Source organism: Corvus kubaryi, unplaced genomic scaffold (genome assembly GCF_017639235.1).
Source record: "Corvus kubaryi isolate FWS band 111438036 unplaced genomic scaffold, C.kubaryi_AGA036_p1.0 37354, whole genome shotgun sequence".
Taxonomy (NCBI): domain Eukaryota; kingdom Metazoa; phylum Chordata; class Aves; order Passeriformes; family Corvidae; genus Corvus; species Corvus kubaryi.
This window is the reverse complement of record NW_024581116.1, coordinates 15555366-15575014: the sequence shown is the minus strand read 5'-3', so window position 1 is coordinate 15575014 and position 19649 is coordinate 15555366. Positions and strand designations below refer to the sequence as shown.

At 38.4% G+C, this 19649-nt stretch overlaps 1 long non-coding RNA gene across 3 annotated transcripts in view; it reads left to right on the top strand.

Moving 5' to 3' along the window:
* Window positions 1-18884, top strand: part of LOC121667009 — a 137859-nt gene extending 118975 nt beyond the window's left edge. For 2 of the 3 annotated variants that reach the window (XR_006016879.1, XR_006016878.1), the window contains one exon: window positions 16693-18884. This is a non-coding gene — a long non-coding RNA (uncharacterized LOC121667009). Of the gene's footprint in view, window positions 1-11045; window positions 11213-16692 lie in introns of all 3 variants that reach the window. The other variant, XR_006016880.1, reaches the window with a different exon arrangement.
* Window positions 18885-19649: the final 765 nt, after the last annotated feature.

Here is a 19649-nt window from a genome sequence, read left to right as displayed (position 1 = left end):
TTCTTGATCTCATATTAGCAATTGTATATTTTCAAAAATACCTACTGTAATGATTACTTTAAAGCCCTCATCAGTAACATTTCTCTACTGAGTTTACTAATTATGTTTAGGCAGGAGCAGAGAGTTGAGAATGCAGTCATAAGAAGGTGTAAATATATTGATTATTTTCACTTGATTAGATGAACCCATTCTATTTAAAGTAAAAAAGTCTGGTGTGCAGGTAGGTCTTCAAGAACCGTGTCATTTTGAACTTGTGTGCCAGAAGTCCGATTTCAGATTTAGGTTCTTGATTCCTAGTTTTCGGATGTGGTCCATCAGCTAGTTCTTGCACCAGTGAGTGCAGTCACCAGAGCTCTCCTACAGCAGTCTTCCTGACTGCTGGTGTTTGTAGTATGCCAGGGGCAAAATATTTCAGACCCACTTCTTATGTTGCAAAGGATACACTTTCTTAAAAGTTACTGAGGCCTTTCTTGACTTGCTTGGATTTCAGCTCATGCTGCATTCAAATTAACTGTATGTATTTTACTTTAGAATGTATTTTTCTAATAGTGTGGAAATCCTGTACTCTTAACCTGGTTACATGAGAAGCTTCCAAACCTCAGGGTCTTTTACTTGACAGATTTATCAATCTACTTAAATGACTGTGGCTTGCAACTTTGACTATATGGCAGTTATACTAACAGCCTGAAAAGTCCAGCAAATAATATAAGTAATTCAAGGCAAGAGCCTTTTATGACTATACCACATAATTTACATGTGCAGAATAGTATATTAAAATGACTTAATAAAAAGAAAAGCCATTTCAGAGAATTACTTTTTAATGTCATTGTTTACCTCATTTCTTGTTCCAATATGGCTCAAGCCCAGGCAATTTTCTTTGTCTCTGGCACTGCCACAAGACACAGGCGGGAAGTTAAATGTAATAAGCAGTCTGCCTACTTTTGGGAAAGTAATGCATTATCCCATTCTCACAAATGGGCACCTATCACCAGCCCCTGTGTATAACCATTTTAATATATGTGGCATCTTGGCTGAAGAATGCTTCTCATATGTAGTCTTAACAGAAGCAGTTCTTCAGCATGACTCAATTCTGCTCTTTTCTGAATTCTTTTCTAAGGGATCTATTCCTATAACAGATGAAATCTGTACAAGTAGGGAAGCCTTCTACAGTTTTCATTTTGCTACTGTGACTGACACTGAAGAATTGGTGGCAGGGGTGTCTGTTATGTCCCATAAAATCCTCATGGGATGCCTGCTAACCATGTTGACAAACTGCTAGCCTTGAAGTCATTTTGCTGCAAGTTTGTTCCCTAAGATACATGTATAAAAGCAGGTAGGACATCTCTGTAGCTTTTACTGTTTTACTGCAAGTTGCTTGTAGAGCTTTTCATTGATACTGTCTGTGGAGGGCTGTGATTCTTTGGTGGAAGTAAAGTGAATAAGAAAAGGATACATTTTGCCATTAGCAAGATGACATGTTTTCTTTATCTCTGTTTACTCTGACTTTTGAGTAATAATGAGATATATACATCTTTATTAAATTGTTCCATTTTATTTAATATATGACTCCAACCAAAACAAGTAAAATAACACTATAGAGTGTAAATAAATACAAAAGCTGCTTTTTAGAACAGTAGAGTACAGAAATATCCTCCCACCTCATGCAATGGCCCTACAACATTGTCAGCCTGCAGTCAGTCAAAACCAATGTTATTACACAGATAGTCAAATCTTGTTGAAAGTAAATTCTATTTAAGGTATTAATAATGACCCAGAATTATTATAATTATAAGATAGGAAAAATCTCTGATGAAATAAAGCTCTCTAATTCTTGATACACCTTGATTTTATGTGTCCCTGACTTAATTAAAAAACTAAAAATCTCACTGCTGGTTGCTGAGAACTGTAGTCTCAGAGACGGCCAGGCATTGCAGCAGCCCTCGCTCACGGAATACCTCGTCTGCTGCTTCAGTTACTACCCAGGCTCTCAGCACAACCTGGCTGCTTCTGAAGGGGATCTTCATGTACCAGTTCCCTGAAAAGGGACCTGAGTTAATCAGGAATGGAGAAGCAAAGGAGCAAAGTTTATACTGGCAGGCAAGACATGCTTATGGCCAAGCCAGCAAGATGAACAGGCAGCCCTGTGACTTGCCTTGAACCCTATTGACTTGACATGTTTGCAGACAGCTTCAAGCCCATGAGCTTGGACTTCCCTACACTGGAAGAGCAGATGTGGACCTTTTTCAGTCTGTGTGCACTTCAGCACGTCTCTGTATGGGAGCATTCAAGGTCAGGAGTGCATTGTCCAGGATGTGACACAATTTTGTACACAGACAGAAGCACAGGTCCTTGAAGCATGATTTTGGGAGACAGCTGAGGCATTCTTGCTCTCATGTGGATTCACCTAAACATTAATAGGATGATGTTTAACATCCTTAACTAAGAATGCAGAATGGAGACATGAAAACTCAATAAAAACAAGTAAGTGTCTCCCCGGGCATGTTTTATTTGCAGGAGAATCACCTCAAACCTTTTGGCACAGAAGGCAAATTCTGTGAGACCATGATTTAACTAAACCTGATAAATCTAGTATTTCAATGGAGCTTCTCAGGGGGACTGCCCTTTGTATGTGATGGCCCTGCAAAGCTTGTTCCTCAGCAACGTGTGGCACAGCCATGCGAAAGATGTGGCCACATGTTAGGATGCCAGTTGGTGGGGATGGAGTCCCTGCAAGGAAATATTGCTGCTCCCTGCATCTCTCATTCTGGGCAAGTGTTCTCCTATAGGTAAAAGTCCTGGTTGTAAAGATTTACAGTTTCTTCTCATGACAAATACTTTCAAGGTACCATGGTATTTTGTGAGTTATGAGGTTCTGCTATCTGGGAAAGAAAAAGGTCAAGATTTGAATGCTGATATTAAAATAATTAGAGCTAAACAACTTCTTGCCTGAATGTGATGTGTTGTGGGCATACTATTCCAAAGAGCCCAAGAAACATAAGAGAGCAGCCCCAGGCAATGCTGCAAGGGGCACATATGTTATTGCAGAGATTTAAAAAACAAAGCTGACAAGCAGACTTGCCTGAATTGGTTGGATTGGTGTTTGCTCAGAGTTGTCACTAATTCAATTCAGATTTTCTGTGTAATATGAGTGCTTAATTTCAAAAGAAACAGTGTGGAAAAAGTGTGTGCAATCCTCAGGAGATTCTGATTGCAAAAGGCATGGTTGGAGCTGATTAGCCTGTTTACCCTGTCAGTTTTCACACATAGACAGATAGGCAGTCTTGTGTATTTCCTCAAGCAGATTCTGGAGAAGGCTGAGGAAGAAAACGAAATCCAGTTTCAATTCCATTTTTTACCCACCCCCTTGTTGTAATCAGGGATAATGCTTTAGCTGGAGATCTCTTATAAGTGGGAGGAAATGGCTAATTTTTGGGACTGTCATTGTAGCAGATCAGTAGTTCCTGAACTTACTCCCTCGCCTTTGTTTCCAAGGAGTGAGATTTATCAATCAGTTGGTAATAGTGCAAAACTCACTTGCTTTTTCTTTCAAGTATTTACTTCTGGGCCAAAAGGGAACTAATTTCTTCACTGTGTTTTAAGTTACTTACATCATTTACATTACTTACAAGGTCTTTTTTCCCCTTTCATACTTGCAGTGTTTTTTTATTTAATAACAGGAATAGAAGTCTTCCTTTCTAAATGGTTCCCTGTGCTCCCATGGTTAGAAGTCACAGCTGCTTCCCTGGGCAGTCCTGTGGTCTCTTCTCCAGCCTTAGATGTTTCCATAAGCATATTTGTATTATTGGTGTTCTTTAACTGAAAGAGGATTTTTATTTCCTTATTTTTCTATCCCTATTTCTTTCTCTTGAGGAAAAGGGCATCTCAAATGTGAGAAACTTTGAGTTTTGAATTTGGTTCAACCTATCACATGGTTCCAGGGATCCAAAAATGTTGTAGGGAGAACTGCGTCAACTCTGAAAGATTTCCACAATTTGGTCTGATCTTCTTGAGAGTACCTAGGAGAATTTTAGGAATACAACATTTAGGGTCCTTAAGTTCTGGCTGGGGTAGAATTAATTTTCATCACAGTGGCTGGTATGGGGCTAGGTTTTGGATTTGTGCTGAGCACAGGGTTGATAATAGAGAGATGTTCTTGTTACTGCTGATCAGGGCCTACACTGGACCAGGGCCTTTTCTGCTTTTCATTCTGCCATGTTGGTGAGGAAGGGTGGGAGGAGTTACAGCAGGGACAGTTGACCCTAATGATGAAAGGAATATTCCAGACCATGTGACATCATGCTCAGTTCATAAAATGAGGAGAAAAAAGAGGAAGGGGGGGACATTCAGAGTAATGGTGTTTGTCTTCCCAAGTCACCCTTTCTGTGATGGGGCCCCTCTCTCCTGGAGATGGCTGAACACCTGCCTGTCCTTGGGAAGCAGTGAATTCATTCCTTGTTTTGCTTTGCTTATGTGTGCAGCTTTTGCTTTCTTTGTTGAGCTGTCTTTATCTCAACCCACAAGTTTTCTACCTTTTACCTTTCTGATTCTCTCCCTGGATCCTGCTGGTGGGGGAGTGAGTGAATGCCTGTGTGGTACTTGGCTGCTGGCTGGGGTTAAACCATGACATGAGGATGGGTAAAAAATGATGTTCACTTTCATTCTGTTAATAATTGGTAACCAGTGGTAGAGATATTACATGTAGGGTACATGTCACCAAGTTTCAGACATTAAACATTTAGGTGTCAGGTCTAAGCTATTTTTAATAAGTTTCTACTCTAAGTTACAGAGATGGGTACCTTCAGACAAGAGATTTTTTACCTCCTCTCAGGATACTTCTTTCATTCTCTCACTGCATCTTACTGGGCTCTAGGAAGGAAAACTTTGCCTTAAACAAAACATAAATGAAGAATTTGGAATGATAGAAAAAGCCATCAGTAGGAAAATACAGACCAAAGAATCAAGCCTGTTAGCTAGGAGATCTTCAGACATTTCACAAAAGTAAAACAGAATGTCAGAGCAAGCACAAAGCCAGTAGGCTAAAAGAACAGCCAGTTCTGATTACACTAGACTGTTCTGGCACAGTAGAAAGGCTTGGTAGATGGCATAAACAAAATTTACTCCTACAGGAAGGACCTTTTATCCCTGTTTGTTTCAGATTTCTTCCAACTTGAATGGAAGTGCAGTAAAACTGAAAACTTGGAAAAATGTGTCTTTTTAATGAGAGTTTATTTTATGCACTTGCTACATGTTAAAGAAAAGGATTGTATTTTTTTCCAAAAACAAATCAGTCCAAGAAAATTTTGATGCCTCGATCTGATAACTTAGAACAAATTGGCATCTACAGATGTCCTGTTGCCTGTGTAATGCATAAGCACCCTTTCAGAATGGTATTTACTTAAACATAAAAAGTACCCATTCTAGAAATAACATTGTTATGCAAATAGTGTCGTGCCCAAGTTTTCAAAATAGCAATGCAATAAATTTTATGAGTTATTTATGTCAGTGGTAGTATTTGGAAAATATGTCATTTCTAAGCAAAGAAGTTTAGGGCTAGATCTGTAGTATGGGGACACTCTCACAGCACAAGGAGCACCTTGGGGGGAACTCCGAAATTTTGATTTGTAGGTGCCTGCTTGCACCTGCTTCCAGTGTGGTTGTCTGTCTCCTAGAGATTGGATTATGGGATTATTTATGTGTCTCTGAAAGTGACATAAAGCCACTTTCTCTGTAGGGAAATACCTAGCTTGAGTATAACCAACGTGCAGGCATTGTCAGCTAGTGGGTAGGAACAACTTCAGCTATGGGAGAACTATCAACTTTTCCTAGTGTTTTGGTAGCAGACTGGGGGCTGCAGGGAAGATCGCTTTTCATTCTGGGTCATTTTGTTGATCTCTGCAATTATGACTGGTGAAAGCAGGATAAGGCAGTGGTTCCACCCAAGCTCTTCCAGAACAGGCGTTTCCAAGTTTGGGTGGCGGGACACCACTTAATCTGTTGTGCCAGATGATGTGGCATTAACATGGAATAAAGTAACTTGTAAAACAGTAGTTCTAAAAGATCATTTTGCAAACCATTTTGTAAGAGTAGGGGAACAATGTATAATTCATAATGCTCACTTTTTTATTAGGCCACATAGGAAGAAAAGAACAGACAAAATCCAGACAGGAATGCATGTATTCATGCTGAAATACCACTGTACCTGTAATCACAGCTTAGTGTATCATATAGGTTTGAGAGAAATCTATTTTCTAAATTCTGATTGCAGAGCTGCTTTGGACTTTTAAAAGCAATAAGGGCAAAGACACATTCTGGTTCACAGCTAGCTAGCTTAAGGATGTGCCAAATGCCTTCTGATCATCCTTTCCAGGACAAAACAAATTCTGAGCATCTGCAAATGTGTACATCTGAGGTATTTTGGGAAATTACGAGTAAAAGAGGGAAATGCAATTGGTTTTGGAGTTCAGGCTTCTCAGACTTCAAATGGCTGTACCTCATGTTAGGATTTTCATACATCTCCTTTCCATTTTAGTTATCAATGTCTTCTCTGGTTTAAATTCTTAATTGTTTTGTCCCAGCATCTTTGTTTGAGATCTGAGACACTGCAACCAAATTATTTTAAGTTCTGTGACTGTATTGAGCAGTTAACTGTACTAGGCAGTTTTGCTAAATAACCTGTGCAGTTTACTATGAAATATTGTTGTATGGAATATATCTGTGCTGCACATCTAATTGGAAATGCCCAGACTAGCTGTTTGTTCAGTTTTGTTCAGTATCCTCAAAAGGTACAGAAGATGCTGACACATGATGTTCAAATACTTTCCCATAGGCAGAGGATGGCAGTCGTCTCAGTATTCCCAGTATGACATACATTTACAATTCCCTTACATCATTCCTCCAAAGGTTCCACACAGCACTGCTGACAGGTAATGAGACTCTTTGAATATGATCTTTTGCATTTCAGTATTATCACTGCTTTCTAATAACTAAAAATGGGGAATAGCAAGTACAGAGAATTTTTAATCATGTTCCAAAACATTCAGAAAATAATCTTGTCAGAAACTTCAGCCTGCCACTACAGATGCCTTTAATTTTTCTGGTCACCCGGGGTTTCAGACATAAGCGTAACTGACATTTTCTCAATTGAGAACAAAAGTACTTAGCAGTTTTGTGACTTTAGTTTGTTACTATAGTGTCATCAGGTTTTTCAGAGCCTCTTTCTTTTCACTATGCTTTTCAAATAAATAAGAAGGGACCAGAATTTGGATCTTTCAGAAGCCTGTAAGCTTGAGAAGACAAACAAAGCAGGCCCAGCAGGTGTAAAAGGGTTCATGCACACTTTGCAATCCTATATGTAATTACAAAATATTTGGGACCTCAGTAAATACAGTCTGACCCACCCATGATACTGGTTTGTCTGTGGCCCATGCAGCCAGCAGAGCAGTCTGCTTTTTTCTCTTCATCTGACAGTTTTGGTGGGACCACTGAGACCATGCCTAATTCAACCAATTTTATTGCACACCTAAAATGGCACAAAACAGATGAGATGAAAAGGGGAGGAAGCTAGAGCTGGCCTTTCCAACCCAGTAACTCAGTCATTTGTACACACAGAGGTCCAGGCTCCCGCTGAGGTCTGCACTCGAAGGGAGTGGCAGTCTGAAGGCACTGTCTCACAGCCAAACAAGATATTGCCATTTTGACACTTAGTGGAACGTGGTGAGGTACATCACACCCTGTGCAAGACTGAGACTTTCACTAGGTTCCTGTGGGTATTAGTAATGCAGTCCTTTCCTAAATAAATGTTGAGGTTGTTGAGCTGCTTTTTCTTTCAAAAGAATTTGTCACAACATATTTTCATTGCATATTTCTCCTCTTTAAGCAATGAACATTGTTGTCCTTGAAGGCACATGCAATCCATAAACTAAAGATTTGTAGGAGAAGCATTACTGAAATGTCATCTCCCATTTGCAGATGCTGTGACCATAGTAAAATCTAGTTTGAATCTGGACTTTTTAAGATGCTACAATGTTATCAAACATTTCAAAAGGCTTGATAGCGTCTGAAACAGGTTTATCTAACTGTCTGGCAAGTGTCTGATGTTATCTAGAACTGTAAGATTCAGTCCAAACGATCCCATTTTTCTGTTCTTTTCTAAGGAAAAAATAATTTACAATCATTTCCTAGAAAGGAAGAAGAAGTAAGGACAAATGTAGTTTCTTCCATGAGCAACCCAGATACTACTGTTGTCCTGGACACAGCAGTTCAAAGAAACTGTGTTACTGAAGAGATGTGTATCTTCTAAGTGTCTAAAGAAGTTTACGTGCAGTTTAATAGGATCAATATTAGCAGCATTAGTACTGATACTTAAATGGGAGCTCTGATCCAGCCTTAAGCTCTGTGAGTCCTGAAGACAATACTTATTACAGCAACCTAAGTATCATCTTCAATGCCATTAAAATTAAATATGAGTGCACATCAATTTCAGTGTCAGGAGACATACTGTAAAGATCAACAATAATTCTAGCTGCAGATCTCTCTGGAAGCCCATAAAGCTTGAATACCACAGTATGAGCTATACAGAATTTAGAGCTGTTTGAGTAGTACTTACAGATATAGAATGCTGTTATTTTTGTCTTTCCATTTTATAGAGCATTCCTGCAATTTAGCTGTTTGTTATAGTGAAGTGTATCTCATCATTGTGCACAAATGAGAATACTTGAAAAGTCTTTAACACTTATTTGTGATCTGAAGCCAGGCATCTCAGACATCTCTGTGTCATGTGAATGTTTTCAAATTAGTTGTGAAATTGTGCAGTTCTGTGAATACTGAAAAATTCAGAACTGGTGTAGATGAACTGAAATGTTAACATGATTAAAGAGTGAGATTAACTGTCAGGTCCTGACTATTTTGTGCCACTACAGTGGTGCAAGGAAACAGTAAGTCTGTGCTCTCTGTTGTGCTCTGACTGGTCAATAACTGCTTTATGACATCAGGCTATCACACAGTAGATGAAGAGTATTCATGAATTTGTCTGAAACTTTCAAAATTATTCTTTCTTGCCTTCATCCAGCTTTGAAGGAAATATATTAACTACATCCAGAATATAGTAAAACTAACAGAGTTTCTAGTGCTGAAGCAATAATTCTTTTATTAAAAGTCTGGCAATAGTTCTTACCTAAAAGTGGTACTCAAAGTGTGCACTTAGGCTCATTAGGGGACTAATGCTGTGGGAGAAGGAGTTGCTGCAAGTCAGCTGGTTTGCAGGAGCTGCCTGTGCTCTGTCTTATTGTAAACACTTCTGAATCTGAGCCCTCAAATCTTTCATAGAAATCTTACCATCGTTCAGGGCCTTCCAGGCATTGTTCCTACAGTCCTTCCAACATGGCTTCCAGCATGGGTCCATCCCCAGCAGAGATCTCTGGATAAGCCCATCATTCTACCCTCCTTCTTTCCTTAAGAACAACATTCCTTCATGTGCTGAGGAATGCAGATAGAGCTGGCCCTGACAGCATTTCCAGTTTCATTTCCCTAATTTTGTGTTCTTTTGCACCAACTCTTTTGTTTTCTGTTGATATTTAGGTGTAAGATTAATTCCGAAAAAGGTTGTGTTTTCACAAGATCACTAATTCTGCCAGACTTTTACTTTTGCAGACTGCTTTTGCAGGTGGCACTCCTAAGAAAGAAACATCTTGACCAAGTGAAATGGGCTTTAAGCATAAGTGCTCCTTAAGGGCATTTGTAGCAAGCCTTATTATGCTATAGGAATGAAGAAGGGTTAAACCTGTGGGCTAAAAAGGGCCTGGAAGGTCTGTGGATAGTGGTGAGGATCTTGATGAACTCAGGAATCATGTTACTGGAACAGGAAGATGGGATGCCGCAGATTTGAAGGAGGAGTGCAGTGCTTTTGGCAAAGGTGTAAGTCCCTGGGATGGTAGTTATTTTAGAGTGGACCCATAAGGTGAAGCATAGAAGGTCTGGCATGGGAAAGGTTTTGGAAGATAAGGTAATGATTAAGGAGATCTTTGAAAGAAAAATGAAAAATTTAGTGTAGAGACTACATAGAGGCAAAAGCAGAGTCTGGGGACGCTAGGAGAGGACCAGAGAGCTTAGCTCTGGCTAAGTGACTTTATTTTTCAGGCAACCTATGGACAGGAAACAGAGGTTCTGGATTACCAGGAGCTTGCCATCACTATGTTGTGAGCAATGTATCAGTTTAAAGCTGGGGACATACTCATTGACTGGTATTCCTCTCTCTTCTGTTTCCAGTTAAGTGATTTGCTACACTCCCACCACAGTGTAATCCAGTAATTCAGCTCCGAAAGCAAGAAATGCAACACAAATGTCTTTGATATTGGTTCCAAGGCAGTGTTTAGATGAGGAAGGACCCCTAATGTGGTTCAGAGTTAAGCCAGATTGTCAGATTTGTCATTGTTCAGTGAGGAACTGAAAGGAGTTAGTGGCAAACTCAATAGTAATTCAGAACAGCTCTGCTCACAAGTACAGCTTAATACTGGCTGCACTGTTTGTTTTATCCTAGGTATGGTTTTTCAAGTATCTTTTGTTTATTTGTCTTTTAGCTGTTAGTAACCTGTATTGTTACTAATAGGAAGACAGGAAAAATACCTGAAAGGCCCTGGGTGGGCTGGAAAGCTAAAAGTGGAAGGTTCTTCTTTCGTGTGTCTTATCCACCTCTTTGTGCTGTAATAGGACTTGCTTGGCTTTTTGGCATGGCCAGGAAATGCCAGCACTAACACAGTGTCAGGAGATCTCTGCAGGTGGTTTCTGCAAACCAGACTGGATTTGGAGAGGATTCAGAGTACTTATCATGTATGGTGTGGAAAAAAAATCCCTTGTCTACAGGGAATACTTTGGCCAGTACCTTCTCAAGGAGAGTCCATTACCAGAGTGAACTAGCTGTTTCCATGGATAGCCTTCTATCATATTAGAGGTGGTGATTGGGGAATTAATCTTTTACACATGCAAACATGAAAAAGGTCTGCAAGATCAGTATGTAAATAAATAGCATTTATTTATCTCTTTTCCATCAGCCCATTTATTCACCCTTCTTATATTGATGAAGCATCAATACATGGGAAAACCCCAGTGAAGCTTTCTAAGGCAGTAACATTCTTGCACTAAGGATCACTGAAACAATTTCTTGAGCACCAGCCTCCAAACTACCCCACAAAGCTGCATCCTTCTGGAGTTCTAATGAGTAAATGTTTATTTGTCCATTTCTAATGTTACATACAGTGTAACTCCAGATATTATAATGTCATATCATGGGGAATGACAAAAACTCTTTCTAAGGACCTGGAAGCAGATTTCCCTAAACACGTCTCACAGCAGCTAAGCAAATTAAATTAATAATATTCATGCTGACACTAGGTGAAATGAAAAGTATTTTACTGCATTCTAGAGGCAGAGATTTAACTTTGGCTGCAGAAGTTAGTTTATTACCAAAAGTGTGTGTGTCACTGATGAGAGGTTTAACAAGGCTAGCAAATGAGAAGTGCAAGTTGTATTCTGTACAGGGTTTTGCTCATCAGAGAGGTTTGACATCTCTGCTGATGTCAGCTGCCATGGTAGACCCTTGTCATTTGTGCAGAAAAACAACACCTCATTACAAAGGGTATAATTTTTTCCATTCTCTTTTAATCTCACTCCACTCTCACAGTCTAACTGAATGGTACTTTTTTCAAAACATGCTGAATTGTGCTGATTTGGGATCATACATCAATGCAACTAGAACAAGGTTGAAACTAACAGCTAAAATATTTTCATACATAATCAGAGAAGTAACATGAAACCTGGGAAAGGACCTTATGAACAGGAAGGGGTAGCTACTGCCTCTTTTGCAGTGAGTGAAATGGCATTGACATAATATAATATGTGTGCCCAATTTATAAGTTTTAAATTCTTGGAATGTAGATCTCTGCAAAACAGTGGCTTTTCTTTATTTAGCTTGGTAAAAAAATATTTTATTTTCTCTCAAAATGTTGTACATTAAGAACATAGAATATAGAATATTAGTGATATTAGTGAAGATTATTGCAGAACCTGAGGGAATTTTCCCAATTTTATTGAGTTTGCAGGGTTGTCAACTTGCAATAGGACGGTAATAACAGCCCACTTCTAATGGTATTCCTTAAAATCTTTTCCAGTCTGGGGTAAGGACAACTTTTTTGAAGACTGGTTTCCTTAGCAGTTCTGTGACCACCAATTTGCGTGTTTTGCAAGATTCCCAGTAAAGTACTAGTCACGCTGTGAAACTAGACATTTCAGAAAGTCATGCAGGTTGTTAACACTGAAGGATGGAAATAATTATTTTTCTAGTTTGAGGGAAGTTTATATTGCACAAGAAAACATTAAAAGGAAATCCAGCTGTTAGAGACTCCTAAGCAAGTTCACTCTACTTATTAGGAAAATTGATAACTTCATTTTACCTGCTTCTGATTTAATTATGAAAGGTGGTGAATCTGCAAATCGGGAACTGTCGAGCTGTGGTCACCAGTCTTGGAGCAGCAGAGTATGTGTTTGTGGATATTGCAATGCTCTTGAGCTGAGCTCGCAGCAAAGGGGACAGGACAGGGACAGCATGTTTGAGGATGATGGCTACATGACAAGATGAGTCGTGCTTCCCAAATTATATATGAAGAAGATTAAAAAAGAGAATTAGATTTTTTTCTTCATAATGGATGACAGATTTTAGTGGTTCCAGTTGCAGCTTTAAATGAGGAAAACAACTGGTCTTTGAGCTGAAAGTATCTTCAGTATCATGATGTCCTTCCTGTCTAAGTATTCCCCCATATGCACAGTTGTCCTGGTTGATCCCATTTCCCCTTCTAGTCATCTTCTCCTTAAGTAGTACTGGGGCAGTTAAAGCAATTGTACAGAGTAATTTGTATTGCTACCTGAGCCATGAACATTCACAATTTAAGAGCTCTGGGCTTTCCCTGGTTAGTGCTTGCTGTGGGCTGATAGACAAACCTCACCATATATATCCGCACACTGGGGAGCAACAGCAACGGTTAAAGGTTATAGAGAGATAGAAGAAAAACATACCTGAAGGAGAAGTGGGATTAGGAGAGAGTGAAAATATTAAATAGGGCTAAATTGAGGGAAGAGGTACACCGTAAATATTTGAGGCAGAACAGGGAGATGTAAATATAGGTAGATGCTTTTCTGCTGCTCTCCCTGGATCCTGACAGCAGCACAGCATGATTTCAGCCATCCACATAAACCTCCCTTCCAGTCACTCCATTAATCGCTGCTGCTGCTGTGTGTGAAACATGGAGTGAGAAGGGTGCTCTTGTTAGCATGTAACCATCCTTCATTTCAGTTCACGATGCCAGTCACATGCATTAGTCTGACCCAGCAACACTTTAAACCTCAAGGAAAAAAGCATGAGTCAGAAAAAAGAAAGAAAAAGGGTTTCTGAGGACAGTGGAGGAATATAATAGCTGAGGTATTGCTTGCAGAAAGGACATAAAGCAGGGAGAAACCTCAAATTTCTCTGCAAAATGGAGCAATCTATTCAAACATTTTCTGCTGAAGTCTTGCATAGAATTAATCAAGATGAGAGTTGTTGTTTTTTTTTTTTTTTTTAACCAAACTTGAGCATTACTGAGAGACACAATAAGGCCTAAGAGCTCTTTATTTGTGGAACACTGTCTTTTCATGCAGGTGGCTGAGTCGTGCAGGTATCTACAACTGAGATGTGGCCAGGTTTCCTGTATGAGAGGGAGAAGTCTAATATTTGAATATTAAAAGTTGTAAAGAACAGAACTAGATGTGGCAGCTTAGGGGTACAAAGGTCTTGAACTCTTCCATGAATCAATTCTCATTGTCTTAATGTCATCTGCATTAAAATTTGTAAAACTGCTGTGTTGTATATGGCATGGACAGCTGTGTATGTTGTACTGACATAAGCAAATGTCAGTTGGTTGGTGCTTTCTCCTGTTGCAGTTGTGCCAATTTATGACATCGTGGTTGGTCTCCCTGTTATGAAAGAAAAAATAGTATCCAGAAAACTGGTATATGTTTCCAGTTGGGAAAAATATTATTGTTTAAAAAAAATATGTTAAATATTAAATGGCCATTTTATTTTCCCATCATATAATATATGAACCTCTGAGTACCTTTTCTGCATATAAATTTTTTTTTGTTCAAAACACCAGTCCATTTCATTTATTCTGCACTTGACTGTTAACTAAGTGATTGCTAAAGCTGATTGACTGAACTGAATCAGGTACCTCTAAAACCCCAAAACATCTGTGCTTTTTCCTTTGATAGTGAAATTTGTACGCTACTAACATATATGCCTCTGAGTTGAAGCATGCTAAAGGAGTTTGAGTAATTAAAGATAGTTAAATTCTTTTTTTTTCAGTGAAAATAAAATATAAAACTTTAAAAAAATCACTTCTTCTACTAGCCTGAATTCCCTTTTCACTGAGGATGCTTTATATAATTCTGGCAGTGTATAGTGATTTTAGGTTGGATTCAATTTATGTCTATTTTAAAGACAAGCATCCCTCTGCTTAAATGCAGATGAGAATTTTGTCCAATACAGTATATATTTTGAATTTTGAACTTACAAATGAATCTGGTGAGAAGCACCAAGTCTCAGATGGTCATGCCTCCATGACTTCATAGTTTCTCTTGACGATTTATTATTTCTGTCTCTGAACTACAGACATTGGTCATCTGTCAGTATCTCATCAAGCAAAGTGATGCTAAAACACACAATAAAAAATAATGAAACTATCACAAAGACCTTCCACAATAGTTGAACACAAGGTCCTGAAAGGAAAACTCCTAATTTCCTTGTAGTTTTTTATGCAAAATTGTAACATATCCAAGGTCCCTTTGAGTCCAAGGGAGCTTTTGCTTTTGTTTCAAGTCTTTCAAGCAACCCATTAGGATTGTCATGTTTTGCTCCTAGTGTCTTGCCCTTTGAATTTAGTTTCATGGTCTGCATTCAATGATGTATTAGTAGAAGTTCAAATTTTTTGTTCTTTCTATCATCTTGTTAATAAAAGACTAAGTAGTTTACAATACATAAATATTTTAATTGATTTCAGAGGGATTTGTGGGTTCACAATTAGATAGTGAAGTTCATTTTTTAAATTCTAACAAGCTCCAAAACTGACCAAAATTAAGGTTTTTTGTTTGGTTTTTTTTTTTTTTTCCATCAGCAGCTAATGATAGAGTCATGGTGTGGGATAGAAAAACAGCAATAAAATGAGGTTTGTGTTTACATGAATCAGTGTGTCAATATTCATGTTTACAATTCAGCAAAGTTGAGAAAATACCTCTCCTGACCCTGACACAACACATTGGCAGCTTTAGTATAAAATGTGCATACTTGAGCCTGCAGGTGATCCTCGCTGTGGAAGATCATGTAGTCACAACTACCCAGTAAAACCTGAGAACTGGTAAAATGGAGAATAAAATATAACTTCAGAAGAATATTCAAAGGAAGCCACTCTAAAGTCAAAATCCTCAAACTAGATTTAAGGTTTTGAAGTGAAGCAATTCACCTCAAATAGGAGCAAATAAAAGATACTTTAAAAGCATAGGATTAAAAAGTAGACATAAAAGAACAGTGATACTCTCTTTTCAAGTAATAGAACAAACTATATTATGAGCAGCATTTTGAAGTGTACATCAAACCGATTTTCTCCACTTTATCCTTTTTAATCTCCACCAGATGCAGTTTCTTTAAATTCAAGTTTTACATTCCTAGCCATAACTTGTCTGAACACACGGAGAGAGCATTGAGAGACATTAGTGGCATTCTTTTTCTCTTTCTTTCTCTGTCATTCTATTTGTTACAGCTGCTGAAGGCTTATCTTCTTAAGTCACTCAGTTTTATAGACTTGGTTTGCTTTATTTTCATCTATGTTTTTGGGCTCCAAACAATTCCATGCCATTCTTCCATGGAATGTTTGCAGTGAAAAAGATGCACAGACACACAGAGATATATACTTATATAAAAGCATATGTAAATAAATGTGTGTATGTATATGTATGCATGTATATAAATGATCTCAGAGAAAATCTGACACGATTGTTACTGGTATGGTAGAAAAAAAGCTTTACAATTATATTTTAAAGCTTAATTGACAGAACATAGCATGATTGAAATCTCAGAATGGAAACGCTGCAGGAGGAAAGAAGGGTTTTCATTAAGACACACCAATACTCAGTAGCACTTTTTCTCAGTTGATCCCTCAGGGTCATAATTTTCTCAGGAATGATGAAATACAATTTTCTTTCCCACAAACAGTTTAGGTTTTTTTTTCTTTCTTAAGAGATTGTCAGTAATGAGTTTCTCCTTTATTCTTTCCCTCTTCTCTCTTACACCTCATTTAATTGTGGATCAGGATGGATTTACCATTTTCACTGTTTCTTCTAATTAGAACTACATGTATGTGAAGCAAACTGATCTGTTACTAGGTGTTTTTTTTTTTTCCCTGTGCAGGAAATACCCATGACTAACATCCTGCAGTAGCTGAGTCTATAAAATAGTTTTTATTCATTAAGGCAGCATGATATGTTTTAATGATGTTTAACAGAATCTTCACAATTTCAGCAGGTCTGTCTGCTGACCTTGTGCTGTAAACATAGGTTATATTACAAAGATTTAAAAAGTTAGCAAAATTTATTTTTATTTTATTTTTCTTCCTGCAGGTAACAAACCTGACTGCCTGTTATTTGTTTTGGACCTGTTCAGCTGGATGGACAAGAATAATTGCATTTTTAGACATTGTTAAATCCACAAAACATCAAGATGCAATGCATACAAAGCTGGAAACAACTCTCAGTGAGGCAACTCTAAATGGTAAATGGATAAGGATAAGGATAAATAGCACAAAATAAACCCCTCATACATTTGGTTAATCAACTCTATTCCCCTTTTCCTCTCATCTTTCAAATTCACAGGCAAATGACATTTGCCTTTCCCCAGCATGCACCTCTCCTTTAAACCAGGGAGTTTGCCTGGGGCCATACCTATATATCTGATCCATGCATAATGAAGCATGAAGCTGCCAATTGTAGGGAGCGTCTGCTGTGTCAGAGACTGATAGGCATTTCATTTGCTGAACTCCCAAGGGCCCTCACGCTTCTCAGGTTTCATGTAGTATTTATTTTAGGCACTCACATTTCTCATCTGTGAACTTCACACCATATGTAGAATGAGTAACACAAGCTCTGCATGAAAAAGCTCTCCAGGTAGTTTTAAATGTAACTTGGTGGACTGGGGACATTATGGACTTGAAAAATAGGCTCGCATGAGAAATGGAGGAATATTGAGCTTTGTTCATACAACAGCTGTCTGAGTCTTTCACTGAATAAGAATGGCCTTATTCTAATAAAATGACTGCTCTACACTTCTACCACACAAATTGTTTTGTAGTGTGCACTGTGCAGATCTACATTTTTCACAAGTTATTGCTACTCTGCCACACTGTCCGCAAGGAAATGTTCATTTGCTGTTTCTAAAGTGCAGTTTTGTTGGGTCTGAGGCTCAGACAGTCAGGGTGAACTGATGGATAGCAAGCCCATATGCCATGCAGCTTTGAAATCTGAAGGCTGAATAACAATTCTGAAAAGATTGCTTTGGTTCTCAAAATCTGGCCATACAGAATTACTGAGGCAAATATATGTCTCTTGTTTATTTTTGTTGGTAGGGATCTAGAAAATATTTCATATGAAATGCTCTCTTTTAGCATAACAGTGAAGGAGAATAATAGAGAGGGATAAAAGAAATGTCTGTTCTCCATTGGTATTTTTCTGAATAGGTGTTTCTAAGCATAGCAAAACCTTTGGCATTTGCTTCTTGGTTTGTAGGCAAGGTGATTATGACAGCCTTATGAAAAATCCTCACGTAAGTGTTCATAGGGGACAATCTATCTGGTGCAGCCTGATGATGTAGACTAGGCAGTAAAACTAACATTCAGAAAAAACAGATCTGTTTGACTGCTTGGCAATCAAAGTGTGTTTCTGGGAGGAGACAAATACTATGTTCTTGATCAGGAATATTTAAATATGTGTGCAGTATGAAGCATTTCACTATTTCACTGGTTCTGATGGCAGATCACTCTTGTAGAAATCAATGTGCTCACAGGCTCATGCTGTGCTGAGGGAGCAGACCCTCTGCCAGTTCGAAGTGCTGTAATGAAGCAATGTCAATTTAAAACAGAAGCATTGTTACCCTGCACTTCCATCTTCATCAGTTTGCAACACTCTGGTTTCATGAGTGCTCAATGTCCAAACTTCCTGTGGCAATCAGCTTTCTCTATTTTGGCCTTTATTCAAGGCAATTCTGGGGGGTTTAATCATTAAAAAAAAAAAAAAAAAAGAAAGAAGAAAAAAAGAAACAGCAACTTCAAAGCCCTTTTCTGTGAGTTTTGTATGTCATCTACAATGTGTAATAGGCAATGCTGTGAATGAGACAGTTCACTACAATTAAGCTAATGAAATACAAAGTGTAAGTGGTTTCATTATGCCAGCAGCAATTCTTTTTTATATTTCATTGCAATACTTATTCCATAGTATGCTTTACAGTAGGAAATTCTATTGAAAATTTTTTCTTCTTATTGAATTTGAGCAGAAAAAAGACATTGCAGAATTCTACTTCATGTATATATAATCTTCAAAACAAAGTGAATGAATAGAGTTGCCTGCATGGAATTAGGGTATTACAATAATGAACGCAATCATGTTGTGAAAGGCTTTTTATATTGGTCAGACTCACATGAGAGTGCAGCAAGATTTGTTTGGCAAGCAGCATTTTGGTAATCTCTGGCTTTCAAATTCCTAATCACGAGTTCACCTCAATGTAAAGGTTTTATTTCTAATAATTTATTTGCATACACTTATATATTTGTGCCACATGTGGGGTTTTTTAAAATGTGTACAGTTTATTAGCATGTCTGAAATCAAGTGGATGTTATTGACAGAAGAATAATTGTGCAATGGCGAATTCAGCTACGGATGCTATAGCAAAGCTGTTCTTAAGCTGCTTTACATGGCACAAATGCATGTATGTGCAGGTGCCCTCGTTTGTGTGCATACATAACATATGGATAAAAGCAGGTACTGCATGTGGGCTTGGAACTGGCCTGTGCCCACGTACTTCTTTTCTCTAACAGCTACATTCAAAAGGGAACGTAAGGCGTGAGGAGGAAGGGCGCAGACATCTCCTGATTCATGTGTCATCTCCGACGCAGCTCACTGCATTGCAGGTCTTCTCCTGCTGCCAGTGGAACTGAACCGTGATGAGGAGGGACCACCCTCTAATGGAGAAAAATAGTATTTCGGTTTCAGGCCTCATTTGAGTATTGGCTTTCAGCTTTGCCTTTGTAGCATGGCTGCAGCGTGAGGCAGTGAAGCAGAGACCACACAGCACCTTAGCACAGAAGGGACAATTCACAGAGAGCTAGCCCAAAATGTGTCATCTGCTTTCCATGCAGATTCCTCCCGTTACTTTAATCCTGTGGCAGAGAACCTCATCTCTGAGTTTAGTTTTCAGCAAGTTTGTATTTTGTAAGTGTCAACAAACATTTTAGACGTGTAAATCCTACTGGCATAAATGGACATTTCCCCTCTGAATCTCACCAAGAAAAGCAGTGTTCTTAGTAGAG